The sequence below is a fragment of the Pogona vitticeps genome, chromosome 4, assembly GCF_051106095.1.
Source record: "Pogona vitticeps strain Pit_001003342236 chromosome 4, PviZW2.1, whole genome shotgun sequence".
Lineage (NCBI taxonomy): Eukaryota > Metazoa > Chordata > Lepidosauria > Squamata > Agamidae > Pogona > Pogona vitticeps.
Window position 1 is genome coordinate 205,075,718 of NC_135786.1, and position 18,542 is coordinate 205,094,259.

Here is an 18,542-nt window from a genome sequence, read left to right on the forward strand (position 1 = left end):
AAAGGGTAAAGATTGAGCCAGAGAGATGAGATTTCTCATTGACTCCCATCCTGGAAAAAAAATGCATGGTGTGTCATTAGAAGAGGAAGAGGTGAGAGATAGGGTGTCCATGCGTCCTCTCTTACAGATTATAGTCTATTTGAAGAGCAGGCATCTAACAGTCCTATTATTGAAGGTTTCTATTTGAAAGGTTTTCCAGTCCAAGTCTGATTTAAATATAAAGAACCATAAGAAGGGAGATCAGGGCCCCTGAAGTTGTCCATCCAACTAGCTGTATTTGAACAACAGACACAGCAGAAACACAGACCACAAGGTCCACAGACTAAGGTCACAGGTGAGCTGCGTTGTAATTCTGTTTAAATTATAGAAATCATTTCTAATTTTGCATCTGTACATATAAAGTATTGATGTGCTCTCTCTCTCTCTCTCTCTCTCTCTCTCTCTCTCTCTCTCTCTCTGTGTGTGTGTGTGTGTGTGTGTATGTGTGTAAGTGGCCATGCCAGGAGGAGGAATAATTACGGTACCTTTTCTTTCTGTTATTTTGTATTCCTGTTCTGCATGTACAATATCCTGTGATGTCTGCATTCTTATTTTTAAATTGACACTCCCTTTCACTACTTTCGCTCCTCAAACAAATTGGTACAGACAAAGGACACAGCCAAAATTATTTCTCATATATTTGTTTATTTTCGGCAATACACATTTTAGTCAAGGAAACAGAAAATAACACTTAGGATTTAAAATGCTTGTTTTCTTAGAAGCACATTAAGTTTGAGGAGAAGGGAAAGGGAGATTATATTAGCAGTTAGGAGATAAATGTCCAAGGTGTGGTTGCAGTTTGTGGAAGAAATTATGTGTTCGTCCAGCTTTTATAGAAAGCTATATCAATCGTCTGTGGTCTGCGTGTCTGTAACTTATGCACAGAGCAAAATGAAATTGAGAGCATTTCAAATACTTTGGTTAGCTACCTGAATAGGAGAATGTAGACTACTGAGGTGGCACTACTCATCCACCTCTACCTGCGGTGTGCCGCTACCAAATGGCAACCATTCCAAACCCCTTCCTTATGTTTGGGGTTGCTGCTTAACTTGTAATAGGGACTTACAAGACTCTTGGCTTATCCCTTTTTCCAAAGCAGACAAACAATCAGTGCTTAGATGCCGCTACAGCTAAGGGCTGGATTTATACTTTTTTAAAAAAGGATTTATACATTTTTAAAAACACTACTTTTGGTGAAACATTCCTAGTCTATGTTATTTTGTGACATCACACTGACCATGGCCAAAATCCTCTTGCATAATGTAAGCAAAGTTGTAAGTTTCAGTCTGTTCCTCACCAGTAAATAAAAAATCTCAGGTGCGAGCCCATTTGCATCAAACCAGCATGCACATTTACGCTGAAAAATAACAGTGGATTTATTATTTACCAGCAAGTAATGGACTTTTATTTGTTCATTCATTCATTCATTCATTCATTCATTCATTCATTCATTCATTCATTCATTCATTCATTCATTCATTCAACTTGTTACCACCCCACAGTGCAATGCATCCTCTGGTGCTTTACAGCAAAGTATACAACAAAGAAAAAGTAACTACAAAATAATCTACAAATATAAATTGACAAAAAATCAACCAATAAATCAACAAAACCACTAAATATCTCTCCTATCTTTAAATAAATGCACAAATTAAAATGACATTAAACATAACAGGTATGATAACTAATAAAAGGCAGGTTGTTGTGGGTTTTTTGGGCTCTTTGGCCGTGTTCTGAAGTTTGTTCTTCCTAACGTTTCGCCAGTCTCTGTGGCTGGCATCCACAAGCACCAGCAGAACTTCAACAAAAAATAGGAAAGTTTGAAATTCAACAAAACTTGGCTCCCAGCTCTCAAAAATACAGCGTGCAAAAGGTCAACGAACTCTACCCAGCCACAAGGACCGGGGATTACTACACACAAAAGACCAGCTAATGACACCCATCAACCACAGTGATAGATAATCTCTCCTTCGTATCACAACAATACACCCACAACAAGACACACTAATCACCCATCTACAGAAAAAGACAAAAGCCCATCTCACAGCCATAAATACTCCACTCCCAAGCCAACTACACCATAGCACAGAGTGTTACCCTCTGAAGATGCCAGCCACAGAGACTGGTGAAACGTTAGGAAGAACACGGCCAAAGAGCCCGAAAAACCCACAAAAAGCATTAGATCCCAGCCGTGAAAGCCTTTGCGAATACAATAAAAGTCAGCTTTAAACAGTTCTGTTTTTACTTAGTATTAGTTACATTAGTCACTACGATTTCAGCCTATGTGTCCCAGCAATCTGAATGGTAAATTATCCTGTGGCTATTTTCATTAACAGATAACTTACCACTCTCTTCTACCTGACTACTGCTAACAAAATTAACTAAAGCCAAACTGCTACCTCTCATCCACAACCTTATATATCAAACAGGATCTCTATAGCACACTGACATTCTATCCCTCTTCCAGCTGTTTTTGACAGACTGTTCCGGCACACATTCAATTTACCATTGCCAATTAAAACCCAGTCACTCACCATGTATGCCAACACATACCTATAAGCAGATAAATACAATGTGGAATCACTGCTACTACAATTCTATATGCATTTACTTACGAGTATGTTCTATTGAAATTAATATGGTTTGTTTGTTTGTTTGTTTGTTTGTTTGTTTGTTTGTTTGTTTGTTTGTTTGTTTATTTATTTATTTATTTATTTATTTATTTATTTATTTATTTATTTATTTATTTATTTATTCCCTGTCCTATATCACAGTAGTTCAGTGCATGCACTAAGAGTGTGCAAATACCATCTGCTTTGATTCTGTCTGAATTGTTTATATGGGACAGGCCCAGACTTCTTTCAATTCATGAAGTCAGGCTTGCTTAGATTAATGTGCTTGTAAAACATTGATTCGTAATATTCTGGGTCCCTAAATATGAATTGCAAGGAATGAGAATTGGCACACAACTTTATCTAATGAGACTTTGACTCAGCAGTCATCACAATACTTTATATATAATCTAAATAATCTAACAGGTCCTGATGCATGCTGGAAATGTCACCCAAAATATGATTTCCTTAATACTGTTGACTACTTGAAACGATGAAACAATGTGTCTTATTCCCTTATTCAGGGTGCTATGTTTGTGCATCAACCCCAACTATTCTTGAATTTTCCTTCACAATTTTTAACAGTCTGGTAATCCAACTTTAAACTTCCACAAGTTGCTGAGAGAACCACACAGAAATCTATCTTCCAGCTCTTATTTTTAACATTGGGCCTTTAACAGATCTTTTGTCCATTAACAGAAAAGATAACATTTCTAAAAAAAAATGAGGATTCCTGTTAATCCTTTTAACTAAAGTCCTCTGTGAAACTTGCAAAACAAAATTGGGACTTCTAAGAGAGTAATTTAAGATTAATATTAAGCCACCACTGGGGAAAATACTACAAAGCATTGCTGAGGTTGCTGTGGTAACTTCTCAGTTTTTCCTTAGTAGTCATCTAAATAGTCATGTAAAGCTTTCATTAGTGGCCAGCTCAAATTAGACCTTTCCCAAGGCAAACTGAACTCACAGATGGACTTCTATTAAAGCTTTTTTTAATTGAATTAGCGATTGTAGTTGTCCGTTGTTTTAAACAGGATAAAGCCTTGTTTTTCCTCCTCTTTTCCAATGCTTTCCACCTTTTAACTTTGCTGTTCCTGTAGTGCCACTTAAGGGCATCATTAGTGAACATTTGGGGCAGATTCTGAAAAGTTATAATCAAAGTCATTTGCTTTTGTTTTATGCATACATTTAATTTTCCTTTCATATAGTTTCATGATCATTCTAAGCACTGAGTCTGAAAGCATATACTTCTCACCGTTTTTTGCAGAAAACCTTTTAATGTTTTTTCCCTCTTATAGAACAATGGAGACTGAATTAAAATGAGGAAAATCTTATTTATGTAAGGACTAAGGATTGTGTGTAGGATCTAATTCATTAAACATCTTTAAGGATCTATGACTGCTTGCTAATGTCTGCACATTAAGATGGTATTGAAGGTACAGACATCACTTGAAATGGCAGCCTCTTTATGGGTTTGCATGGAGAAATCTCAGAAACACAAATGGCATTCATATAAAGCCAGGATTGCTTACTAATCTCAGAGTTGGGGGGATTCTGGGAGTTCTAATGCAAAAAGGGAGATTCAGCACCTGAGAGTTTTGTACAAAGTGGCAATGTATCCCCAGGATAAAGGTTCCCCCTTGACATTGACATTTAGTCCAGTCGTGTCTGACTCTAGGGGGCGGTGCTCATCCCGTTTTCAAGCCGTAGAGCTAGCATTTGTCCGAAGGCAGTTTCCGTGGTCATGTGGCCAGCATGACTAGGGAACGCCTTTACATTCCCACCTAGGTGGTACCTGTTTATCTACTCACATTTGCATGCTTTCGAACTGCTAGGTTGGCGAGGAGCTGGGGTAAGCGATGGGAGCTCACTCCATAACATGGATTCGATCTTACGATTGCTGGTCTTCTGACCCTGCAGCACAGGCTTCTGCGGTTTATCCCGCAGCGCCACCACATCCCCTTCATATTCTAGCCAAAAATCCCCTCTTTGAGGCTCCAGCCAACCTGGAATATAAATCTCCTACTGATGTTTTACCCAGAATTGTAACTGGCCCAATTCCCAGCTCTGATTTAACGAGTGTCTCATTTCCAACTACTCCAATCCCTAGTGTGGTAATCTGCTTTATTTCTGTGTAAGAATTATGTAAACAAGGACAATTTGGGGAAATACTTTTGGGGAGTACCGCTCTTCCATTTCCAAACTCTGGATACAACAGGTTAAATGCTGGAAGCTCTATGTCTGATGTATATTTCGTGTGGAGCTTCCTAGTGGGAAAATATGCATTGGGCCTAGTAATAACCAGTTGTCATTTCATTCTTGTCCAATGTTGCAATTGGTCCTGCCACTAAATAATGTTTGGAATGAAATTTTTGTATTTTCCAAGGACAACTCTCACTTGTACCCAAGTGAAGGGCTTTCAAAGAGCCTTGAATGCACTTTTGCAGGTTCCCTGTCCATATTGTAATAATAACTCGGATGTCTATATGCTCTCAACATCCCATAGGTCCTAGAAGCTCATGGGTCATTTTTGTTTACTCTCAGGTGTAGAAGATTTTTATTGAATGTACAAGCAACTACAGATGGACATTTACGTCCTTCAGCACAGTTAAGTGGATTGGGCCCACAGGTGTTGTGTGAGTGCCCCGATTCCACGTTCTGCCTCCTTCTGCAGGTTCCTCAGAAGCAACACCACAGGCTTTCCTGCCGCAACTCCTCTTCTGAGTGGGTACCCGTGGGAGGACAATGGGTATGGAATCTGGGCAACAGCCATGAGCCTAATCCACCAAATGCACTGAAGTGCTGAACTGTGATAAGTACCCATCTCTACAAGCAACCATACTTTTTAATATTTAGGCAGCATACCTGAACATCTGTAGAAACCACTGTCTCTTTTTTGGTGGTCCCACTTCACTTTCATATCACTAACTTTAGACAATTATTGTACTATGTCAATTTGTCACTATGGGAAATGCCTGTGTTGTCCTTGCTTCAAAACCACCCAGACTTTTTAAATTTAACAATAAATGAATAATTACATGTACTTAATAATGATTAAAAGTGTCCTTATGAGAATTAATGATATATGAGTATCTAAAACATAAGTTATTCACTTGTTAGATGTACAGATGGCTTGGGCCCTGGATACCTGAAGGACCACCTCTCTCCATATGAACCTACCCAGCAGTTAAGATCTAGCTAGGGGGCCCTTTTGAAAGAGCCATCCCTCAAGGAGGTAAGTGGGATGGCTTGTAGACAAAGGGCCTTTTCGTCAGCCGCCCCCAGACTATGGAATGCCCTCCCGACTGAGATTTGTCTGGCGCTGATGCTGATGACATTTTGGCGCCAGATCAAAACCTTCCTGTTCCAGAAGGCTTTTAATTGAAATAATATTAACTGTGGGTCCAATGGCAATTTTATATATATATATTAATTGTATTTTAATTGTTCTGAATTTTTATTGTATTTTAAATGTTGTAAGCCGCCCAGAGACCTTTGGGTAGTGTGGGTGGCATATAAATAAAATTGATTGATTGATTGATTGATTGATTGATTGATTGATTGATTGATTGATTGATTGATTGATTGATTGATTGATTGATTGATTGATTGATTGATTAAATAAATAAATAAATAAATAAAAATAAATAAATACACAAAGTGTAATTAATTAACATGATGATAAACACAAGTTTCCTATTAATGGACTAAATCCAGTTGTCAGTCCTAACTGAACCAGATTTATTGAAGCAATTGAACTTATGTGATGATGAGTAAGTCCTATGTATTCAATAAGTCTACTCTGTTGTAGAGTGACAACTGGATTTAGCTCAATACATATAAAACCGTAATAGGAACAGAAACTGTGTTTAGCTCACCTCTTTATATTGCACATGAATAGCAGAAATATTAATGAAGTATTATTTTGTACCATTTTTGTTTAAAGTATTATTTTGTATCATATACCACTAATCCTTCCCTTACTAGAATGCCATCATATTAAAGTCTGTTTCTAGAAATCTCATTTTACAGAGTGGTTTATTAATATTCTGCTAATAGGCAATCATTTTTAAAATCTGATTTAAGAAGTAGGGCCACTTCACTATTATGAGAAATATTTTATTGATTGAATTCTTTGTGACTGTTTAAGTTTAAAATTATAGCTATGGGGCAAATTGTAGATACTACAGTTCATTTTAGCATTCAGATGAAAATGTTACCCAGATTTGTAATACTAATTAAACTATCCCTATGACCCTTGACTTCTAATACAACAGTTGCTTCTGTGTTTGAGAAGGATCATTTTCTTCAAAGAAACCTTTGAATTATACTAAAAAATACATAGGTGACAGGCCAATGAGGCATCATCATTGCCACATAATAATACTTCTCATTTCTATTTTAAATCAAAAATTAAATACTGATATTTTAGGTCTAGGTCTCAGGGAGGTTTAGTCACATGACTCCCATTAATTTTAATAGGGCTTTGCACTGGTATATCTGCACCAGAGTTCATGAGGAATTAATGTCAGTAAATTTTATTTCCCCTGTATTCACTCTCTAGATGTCATTTCTGATTCTCATGTGGCTGAAAAGGCCCTAAAGGAGACAATGACAAATAATTAAAATGAAAACATTCAGACTTTCTGAAGTCTTTCATACATGAAAGGTGATAGCATGAAAACAAATCTTATACGTTAGGATAAGGATAAATTTAGCAAATAATTAAGACTGGAGGAACCTTTCCTTCCAAGTAAGTCCCTTATTAAGTGAAGCTCTCTGGATCATTGTATGTTAACAGAGATATGAATAGAAAAGATTGTGAAACATAGGGTTAAATGATGGGATGAAGTGGGAGGGGTCAGGAAAGGGCTTAAAGGGGGATATGCAGAGAACCTCTGCAAAGAGAATGATGATGAATGAGAGGCTTCAGTATAAATTTTGGAAACTGAATGTTCAAAACATTTGTCATTTAGATATTTCTTCTGATCGTCATGGGAATTGCTTGTTTACAGCCCATGTATATTGATTGTTGAAATCATCATAATTCTTCTCATGTAAAGATAGATTTCTTTCACATGCGATCTCTTCCATGTATGAGATGGCTGTATCAGCTATATATACAGCCTCAATTGTGCCCATTTATTTTAAACAGGCCAATGAAATGTGTTTCTTAGTGGTAGAATATTACTGCTATCGACCAATTGATTGATTCCCATTTCTATACCATCCCATTAGTCTTGCCATTCTCTGGGCAGTTTACAATATGCAATAAAAACATGACAACACTATATAAAAATAAATAAATAAATTAATAACAACAAATAAACCTTGTTACTAGCTGAAACTAATTTGAAACAAAAATAAATAAATTAAACCCATTTGAACATCTCGGGACAAATGTACACTGGTAGAAGGCAGCTTTGTATAATTCAGCTTTAATTAGCTTCCTAAAAACAGAGAGGAGTGGTGCCTGGAAAACCTCTGTAGGAAGTTTGTTCCAGGGGAAAGGGGACACAATCGAGAAAGCCCTGTTCTTTGTATTGGTTTTTTTAGCCTCAAGAACTGAGAGGGGTGGATAGGACGGGTATATATTTTTTTCAGAGACACATTCAGCCAAATATCACTGTTACGGGTTCTTATAGATCAAGGAGTACAGAAACTAACAGAGAGCCAAGGAAGATGTTCCAAGCGTAGGGATATGTGTAATCAGTCTGGTCACTGCATTTTGGACACTGCATTTTAGCCGCCCAGAGTAGTCGATTGACTAGATGGGTGGGGCATAAATGCAATTAAATAAATAAATAAATAAATAAATAAATAAATAAATAAATAAATAAATAAATAAACAAACAAACAAACAAATAAATAAATAAATAAATAAATAAATAAATAAATAAATGTTTCTGTATGGACTTCAAGGGCAGCCCTATATAGAGATAGTTACAATAATTTATTTTTAGATTACCAGTTAATGGACCACTATGGTCAGGCATTTCTTATCCAGATGGGGTGAAGCAGGGCAATCAATCAAAGTTAATAAAGGTTAACTACTGTGGCCAAGTTAACTCTTGCCCACAGTAGATATTTGCACCTCCATGAAGACGGCTGCACCCAACAGAACCCCCAGGTTATGAATCTGATCCTTCACAAGGAATGTAACCCCACTGAAGTCAAGTAAATATCCTTCTAACTGGTCCAATGATCTTCACAAGAGTAGAATCCCCATATTATCTACATTCAATTTCAATTTGTTAGTCCTCATCCAGTTCATTATCAATGCCAGGCCGCACTCAAGGACATCACCTGCAGATGAGTAAGAGGAGAGACAGAGCTGTGTGTCACCCATATATTGATTACAACAAACTCCAAATATTTGTATGACTTCTCCTAGCAGCTTCATATGGATATTAAAAATCAAGATGGATGATCCCTGCAGGACCTGGTAACAGAGGCCATAATGAGTGGACAATGCCTCCCCAAGTTATATCGGCCCTCAAGGAAGGATTGGAACCACCAAAGAATGAAGTCCCCAAGTCCCAAACTCAATAGCTATCTCAGAAAGATATTGTACTCAATGGTATCAAAAGCCACAGAAAGATCCAGGAGGAGCAGCAGAGTTACACTCACCCTGTTTGCCTCTTGCAGAGTGACCAATGCTACTTCAGGCCCATGGTGCAGACTGAACCCCAAATGAAATGGATCTAAATTGTCTATTTCCTACAAGAATGCCTGCAGCTGGTCAGCCACCAGCCTCTCAAACAGCCTGCCCAGGAAGGGAATGTTGGCAATGGATTACGATCATCTGTTGCTAAACTAGATTTCTTTGGAATGGACTTCATAATGGTTTCCTTTAAATCGGAAGATTGATAATCCTCCTGTAGGGATGCATTAATGATGTGAATAGCCTGGATTGTCATTTCATCACACTCCGTTGTTAACATGTTCTGAATATTTGTCATAATCTCTAGACTGCTATGGAAAGCTATATTTCTGTGGAATGCAGGGATATGTTTGTTTGTTTCTCTCACAAACATTATATCAAGCAATAAAACTGGCACTGATATAATAACCATCCTACTATTCCTTGTACAGAAATATGTGGTTCAGAGTACAAGATCATTATGTATATTTCTTTGGGTTTTTTCTCAATGATTTTTTTTAAATAATGGAAGGCAAAGCTTCAAGCTGATTGGAGGGCCAGTGGGAAGTAGGAAGAGCTGTTTAATCCTTTAATGTATATCACCAATTTGTTCACTCACAATCATTCCACTTCCAGTTAGGTCATTCCTCATCCAGGCTGAAATATATGGCTGCTTTGCACTTAAAACAAAGATCAGTGTTGTTTTTAAAAAGACTAGTGTTTCACAACTGCATGTAACATGTATATAATACTCTAATGCATGTTAGAAATAGTATAATAATCATAAACAACAAAGAGGCTTGTGGCACCTTAAAAACTAACATGTTTTATTGGCTATTAGCTGTTATGGATTTTAGTCCACCTTTTCAGAGACAGCTGAAAGAATAGGCTAAAATCCATGAAAACTTATGGCCAGTAAAACTTGTTTGCATCTGAAGAAGTGGGTTAAATTCCATGAAAGATTAGGATACCAAATGAACTGTTCTGGTCTTTAACAAGACTCTGTGACAAGACTCTGTTTTTGCTGCAAAAGAGTAACGTGGCTACCTCTGCCCCTGGAAATAATAACATGAACACTTAATTGATCAGTGTGAGCACTTTAGGGCTTCTTTTAGCATCTTAGTAATCACAGAAATGCTTTATAGAAGGGGCTGGCAAGTTTCATAGGTCCAAAGCTCAATCTGTTATTCCTGAGGCCATACGGCCCTCCTCAAACACCAAAGAACAAAAGTGAAGATGGTTAGAAGCCCACTGCCATATTTGAAACATTTTAACTGTGCAGTATTTTTATTATCAAGGAGGAACTGATAATCTGCTTATAAAGTGAATTACAGCTCTTGAATGCTTCTGGGACCTGAAGTGGTTAGTGATAGAGTTGGAGGACAAAAGGTCAACAACAAAAAAGAGAGAAGAAAACCTCTGGAGCTGCAAGTTGTCCCATACTTTATACATCCTTGATTTAAGGCAATGAAGTACTGATTCATATATTTTTGAGAAGGAGAGGTGCTGCTGATTGTTGTGGGTTTTTCGGGCTCTTTGGCCGTGTTCTGAAGGTTGTTCTTCCTAACATTTCGCCAGTCTCTGTGGCCGGCATCTTCAGAGGACAGCACTCTGTGCTCTGGTGTAGTTGGCTTGGGAGTGCCAAGTGAAGAGGTGCTGCTCTTCAATGGAGCATAAAATACACACAGCAGCATCACATTTGGATATGTGGTGAAAGTCCCAACTTATTATTTTAGTGCATCAATTATGTATACAGACAATAAAGAACTTTGTGGATACTAGTGGATACTCCAGGACTAAAATGTAGTGTACATCTCTCTCAACTAGATAGTCAATGGTTATGAAATTAATTAGTCCAAAAATGTTGTTTTCCCCATTTTTGTGTATCTTGTATTAATTAATTAATTAATACCCTGCCCATCTAGACACAAGTCTACTCTGGGTAGCTAACAATAAAAATGGAATAAAAACAGTATAATAAAAAGCAACAATAATAATATGGTTCAAGACGTGGAAAAATAAAAATAATAAAGTGATGACAGGAGGGAAAGCCTGCCTAAAGAGCCAGGTCTTAAGTTGGCTCTTAAAAACACCCAGCGAGGGAGCCAGACAGATATCTGTGGGCAGACTATTCCAAAGGTGAGTGCCCACTGCTGAGAAGGCCCAGTTTCTTGTTCTTTCTCTCCAGGCCTCCCTCGGCGTTAGGCCCCTCAGCCGCCCTTTCTGGCTAGAACGAGTGATTCGGGTAGAAGTAGGTGGGAATAGGCATTCCGCTAGATATCGAGGTCCTAAAGAGATCGAGTCTCACTGGGCAAGGCGGAGCACTGGACATCTCAATCTACTGTATTTTAAAAAAGGAGAGAGCTCTCAGTGGATGGCCTCCACTTTAGATTTTTAAAATGGTGCAAATTGGTCAAGTGAAATACTAATAGGAGGCCCATCACTTAGACCAATTCTGGATAGATTGTGAACTTTCCGTAAAAGTTCCGCCTGCTGATTTGAAGCTTTGCTTATCTGGACAGCGAAATGAGCTTGACTGGCAGCCCTCACCTTAGTAAGGTAGTGGTTAGTTGCAATCGTGACAGCTTTCCAATTATAATCCATTGGGTTCTGTCTCCAATTGCACTCTAGCCTTCTCCTGTTTTGCTTCATAGCTCACAGCTCCTGGTTAAACCAGGGTGCTGGCTGAGCTCTGCAACAGAGAGGACATTTAGGAGTGATCGTGTTAACAGCCCTGGAGGTGGCAGCAAGCCAGCCATCAACCAGAGCCTCGACAGGAGCGCCAGCCAGATCAGATGGAATCCCTCTCATGGAAACCTGGAATCCTATAGGATCCAGTAGCCTTCGAGGGCAAACCATTAAAATGGGTCTTTGCTCCCTGCAGGGAGGGAGAGCCACTGAGGCATTACATTTTATTAGGTGGCGATCCAACCATGACACGGGAACTGACACAAGGTCAGTTACCATAAGGCCATGCTCACTCCACCAGGTCTAGGGTTTGACCACTCACATGGGTGGGGCCGTTAAGATGTTTGGACAAGTCCAAGGAAGCCATGGTTTCCAAGAACTCAAAAGCTGGACCAGAAACCTCCGCCTCTGCATGGATGTTGAAATCATCCAAGCATCGGGGATTCCAACAGTGCCGCAGGGACAAAGTGCGCCAGCTCCAGTAAGGAAATGGTTAGGTCGTGGGGAGCGTGGTAACCCAGTTCGATCCCAATACCATCCCTGGCCTCAATTGACACATGGAGGGCCTCCAGACCTGGACTCACCATATGTATGTCCTATGTACATATTTTATATTTTCCCTGATCTTCCCACTTATTGCTCTGAAGAACATATCTAAACTTGAAACAATGTGATGAAAGAGAAGAATGTCTTACCTATTATTTCATAGTCTAGAAGTTTTATTTTATTGCTGACCCTTTTTGGTACCTTAGAATCAACAGATTTCCCATCAGTGGTCTCCTTCCACGATCACATGCTTTCGAAGACCTTGTTCGCCTTCTGCTGGACTCTAAACACCACCCGATTGAAATGTAGGAAACCTATGTTATATTTGATACAACAGTTTATAACAACTTAATATTGAAAGCTTTTGAAACAACTGACACCTGAAAAGCAGAAGCACAAGACAAATATCAAGTAATGTTTGATTGTGCTATTATTTGAACCAAAAAAGGGCCCTACTACCATATCCATAACCATGAAAGTTTCAATGGCAGTTATCTGGTGATCCTATGAGATGCTCACCAGTAAAACTTCCCATGATTATGCAACAATTATATAAGAGGTCTGCAGAGAAAATATCATATTTGAAAAAGTGGGAAGGAGTTCAACATTAAATGTAATGGTTGTTGTGGGTTTTTTGGGCTCTTAGCCGTGTTCTGAAGGTTGTTCTTCCTAACTCTGTGCTTTGGTCTGTCCTCTGAAGATGCCGGCCACAGAGACTGGCGAAACGTTAGGAAGAACAACCTTCAGAACATGGCCAAAGATCCCGAAAAACCCACAACAACCATTAGATCCCGGCCATGAAAGCCTTCGCTTATACATTAAATTTAATATTTCAGAAATGTCCCTGTTGTGTTCAGATACTAAGTAATGGGCAATTTGTGGGTGTTGGTGTGAATATTTTCCATATATTGGGTTGATGTATAAAAGAAACTACTTTCATATGGTGTTGACTAGCATCATTAGCCTCCTGGAGATATGAAATGTGTTACACTAGTATACTTAACTCTATTTCTCCAGTTTGTCAGAAGTAGTTGTGATAGAGCAGTGGTCCCAAACCTTGGGCCTCCAGATGTTCTTGGACTACAACTCCCAGAAGCTTTCATCACCAACTCTGTTGGCCAGGATTTCTGGGAGTTGAAGTCCAAGAACATCTGGAGGCCCAAGGTTGGGGAACACTGTGATAGAGGAAGCACTGAATGAACAGCCCAGTTCAGATGCCATAATACAGATGCAGGAGGAAAAGACAGACAAAGGCTTTGCTTAAATTAGAAAATCTTTATTTAGCAGCCAACAAACAAACAAATTGGGTTTAAGAGATGAAACTTTGGAGTCCGACTATAGAGAGTTGACCATGAGCCAGGGAAGCAGGTTCTGACCAGGAAAACTAGTGGGCTTTAGCCATTACCAACCAGCCAGATACATAGCATGGAAGGGATAATTCCTAAGTCATCCCTTTGCATGAAATTCAAGTTTGTTGTTTGGGAAAATATAAATGAGTCTTTATACCAAAAAAAACAAACAAACAAAACAAACCACCACTTCTGTAAAGTATTTGTTAGAATCCTGAAAAGTAAAGAATGCACAGCTCTCAAAATCTTGCATAGCAGAAAGAAATTTTTGACATTTTTCATTCCCATCTGGAAAAACAAAATAAATAAAGATCCACATCCCTACCCCAGCCTTAAGGGATATTTTAGAGCTGGACATAAAATGTCTACCATATTGAAAAACTAAAACTGCACTTCTTAATCTCAGCCTTCTGTTTGCTTTAAGCCCCCATGGTTGCTGATATTGTGTCAATGTGTTTTTGTGGTATATGCCTTCCAGGAAAATGGAGATCAGTACAGACTGAATTAAGGACAGAGTTTGGAGAAGGTTTTTTTTAAAGACACAATTTCCAGAAGCGCACTGTTCATACTGGTTGTGGGATTCTGGGAACAGTAATCTACAAAGTAATGTTTCTCAAACTCCAGACCAGGCGTGTTTGTGCTGGTGAAGGTTTTGAACATTTTTGTACAAAGTAACCCTCACTTTGGTTCCCTTTTGGTGTTCTAATCTCCATATGGATGACATCACATGAGAGAGAACAGTGACAAGCAAGCAACCTCTATCAATCCCTAATGATAGTCCATATCACCTTTGTCAGAAGAAAAGCAAACTTCTGCAGTGAGCAGCCTATTTAATATGTAGGCTTCCCACATGATTTAGAATTTCCAGATGAGAGAATTTGGAACTGCACTTAAAAGGTTCTTATCTTCAGTGTGAGCTATCTTATCTTGTATCTGAGCAACCCTTCTGTTCACATTGAAGATGTTTATTCTCCTGTAAGAAGGGTCCAAATAAGTATTTTGATTGCCAGTTTACTCATGTGTAAATTTATCCAGCTTACTTGTGAGTAAGGAGGCAGGACCAGAGGAAAGAGCAGAGTGGTAGCAGGGCAAGCTTTCAGCAAGAGTCCTGGCTCAAGGGGAAAACAATGCATGAAGGTTGAGGAGATGGGAGGTAACCTCCCTTTCCCATCCACTGGGGCTCTGCTGCCTTGTAGGGGTGGAGCCCATGAAGTCAACTACCCCCCTTCCCTGCCTTTCGTCTCAGCCAGCTGCAGTGGCTTTCCTTTTTTTGTTAAAAAAAAGTAAGTAGCATATTAAAAGAGCAATGAATCAACCTAGTATAGTGCAACCTTGACTTACGAACGTCCTTACCTATGAACATTTTGACTTACGAACCACTCCGTTCACAAAATTTTGCTTCCACTTGCGAACGGAGCTTCAATGTACGAACACAAAAAGGCAGGGGGAAAGGGCGGGAAATTTGAATTTACTGTACCATTAGTGGAGAAGAGGCTGCTTCTTTGCAGTTCTTTCAACCCAACAGTTAGGGAAAGGGATGCGGTGGGGTTAGCCCAGCGCCGGGAGGCTTGAGCTGGCTGAGTTTCTTTGGCCGCTCACCCCCAGCTGCGGCGGAGGCAGTGATCGCCCAGTGCTGGGAGGCTTGAGCTGGCCAGCTTTCTTCGGCCATCGCCCCCAGCCGCGGCAGAGGCAGCGGTCGCCCAGTGCTGGGAGGCTTCCGCTGGCCGGGTTTCTTTGGCTGCCCACCTCCCGGCTTGCCTCCTGCTCGCTCCTTGCCACTCTCCACTATTTGAATTTCCTGCCATCGGCCCATGGAGGGTGACGCGGAGCAAGTGGAAGGTGAGCTGGGAGGCGAGCAGCTGAAGAAACCTGGCCAGCCTCAAGCCTCCCAGCAGTGACGGTCACAGCAGCAGTGGAATCCTGGGAGGCCGAGGAGCCTTTGAATGGGTAAGGTGCACCTTTTTCCTTTTTAAAAAGTTGTTCTGGGTTTTGGAGGGTGGGTTTGGACTGAGGGTTTATGTTTCTGTGCTGTGTTGTGTTGCTTTGTTTTTGGATTTTTTTGCAGTCCCAGCATGGAACTTGCTCTGTTTTTATTTTTATTTTGGGGTTTGTTTGTTTGTTTGTTTGTTTTGAAATGCTGGAACGGATTAATCCCATTCCCATGCATTTCAATGGGAAATGGTGCTTCGACTTACGAACATTTCGACTTATGAAAACCATTCCAATACGGATTAAGTTCATAAGTTGAGGTACCACTGTATAGTATTAGAACTGCACTGCATCAGTTAGGAAAATATTTTTTAAATATGACAAAATAGAGGAGGGGGTTTCTCTGTTCTCTTTTTTAATGTCACAACCCATCTATTGTGTCACTGGGTTGTCACTTCTGATAATAGCACCCACAGCTCTATTTGGGTTGAATTAACCATCCACATGGGCTACACAATGGGATATTTAGAAGTGCACTAAATTGTGCAAAACAACAACAACCCAGAAGTCCCTAGCCGTGTACCAGAAAGGACAGCTCTTAAAGGGGCAAGATGGGTCAATCTAAGTACAGAACTGAAACATAGAACCTCTGTTTCAAACCAAATCGTATGAACAACAATTCAAATACCAGTCTATATCCCCATCTGGGCAGGCCCACAGTGACAGGAATAGAAAGAGCATCCTTGCTTTCATTCTCCAACATGCGATACTACTTATGGGGTTAGTTAGTATGCCTAAAGGGACATGCCATTCAATAACAGTTTTCAAAAACCTAAAGCCAATTACGTATAGAGAAAGAAGGTACCGATAGAGAAATAATTACCTATAAAGGATGTTGTTGTTTAGTCATTAAGTCATGTCCGACTCTTCGTGACCCCATGGACCAGAGCACACCAGGCCCTCATGTCTTTCACTGCCTCCTGGAGTTGGGTCAGATTCACTCTCCATCCATTTCGTCCTCTGTCATCCCCTTCTCCTCTTGCCTTCACACTTTCCCAATATCAGGGTCTTAAAGAATACATCAGGGTCTTAAAGAATACATATAAAGAATACATTTGAATTGTATGAAACTGAGGTAAAGTTTTCAGGTCGAGTGATGGGAGGATGAGGAGAATCTTATACACAGAATATTACATACAATTGTGGCTTAATTATCAATCCCCATATGCCATTTTCTTCACTGGCATGCAAGACCATATGTTTCTATCTTAGATGCAAAAGATAGCTATGAAAAATGTATCTTATTTCTATTTATTATTCTATTTATTATTCACATAAAATTGTCTACAGGAATTAACATTCCAGCTGCTATTAGAATAAACATAAAGAAAAATGTTATGCTACCTTGGAAAGTGTACACATATTGAACCCATGAGATCAAATATTGTATGCAATGTATATGGAGTGGGAACAGCTGACAGGTTGGGAGTTCACCAGAGGATAACAACTAACAGTACATTAAAAAGACAGCAGGAGAAAGAGTATCATAAAATAAGCTTCAGTTATGTTTAAAAGATGTAATCAAGACTTTCAGGATAAGGAAATTAAATAATCACATTTCCTTTTTGCCATGGTTTGCACAATCCAGCCACCAGAGACAGTATCACCGATGGAAGGTCTTTACATCATTAGACAGTTTCCCTTTACATTGTTTACATTCTGTATTTTGCTACATTAATGGACTGAGTTGTGACAGGACAGCCCGAGCTAACTACTATTCCTATGATCTTGACTTGCTATAGAAATGTTTAATTTTGGTCCAAAATTTTGGAACTATCTTTTTTCATCTGTGCCATAAACATCTCTAGCCACAGAATTCCACCTAGCTGAAAAAGTGCTGTCCCTCTTAAATTAAGCAATGAATTCTCTTTCCAATAAAGTTTAAGGATTAAACATTTTTTTTGACTTGGGCTGGATTGTATCCATTAGCAGAAAACAAAAAAGTTTGCTTTTAAAAAAATTTATCAGGAGTTCGAAATTCCAGATATGAATGGAGCTATATGCTGCTAGGTATTCATCCTGTTTTGGAAGGAAGGAAGGAAGGAAGGCCATGAATCTGGAAGAGCATGTGGAAATTAAATCGCACGGTATGTCAGCATCACTGGGACTCACTGCCAAAATAGTCTAGACCATAGATTCCCAAAGTGGTCTATATGGACCCCCAGGGGTTGATTTTGACTTGCAGGGGGTCCACGTCAGGGAGAGAGAAAATTGGGGGTGCATGAGATGTAAATGGGGATCTACGTGAGCAGATCCCATTAGGCAGATCATAATAAATATTTAGGTGATCCGTAATTACGCTGAACACAGATTCTGTGTACATACTATTTCATAATATTATTTAATTAGGTACTATGTACTACCTGTATTGTGGTGTGCTACATTCACCTGTAAGTACGTAAAATTATTGGTAAAATTTTATGGTAAATGCCGGTGTGTTGTAAATGAGATTGACGACATTTTGTCATTTCTCATTATTGAGCTATACGGGCACACACATTGCACGTGTACGTACTTGTTTAGACATGTATCAAAGCTTTGCACTGACTTGTTTGATTCATAATTGATAAACAGGAGTGTTAGAGATGTTCAGTTACTTTCTGAGTTTTGAGAAAAGTGGCTTAAAAATACGTTCAAAAATATAGATAGAAAATAGGTAAAAGTCTAGTGAAATCA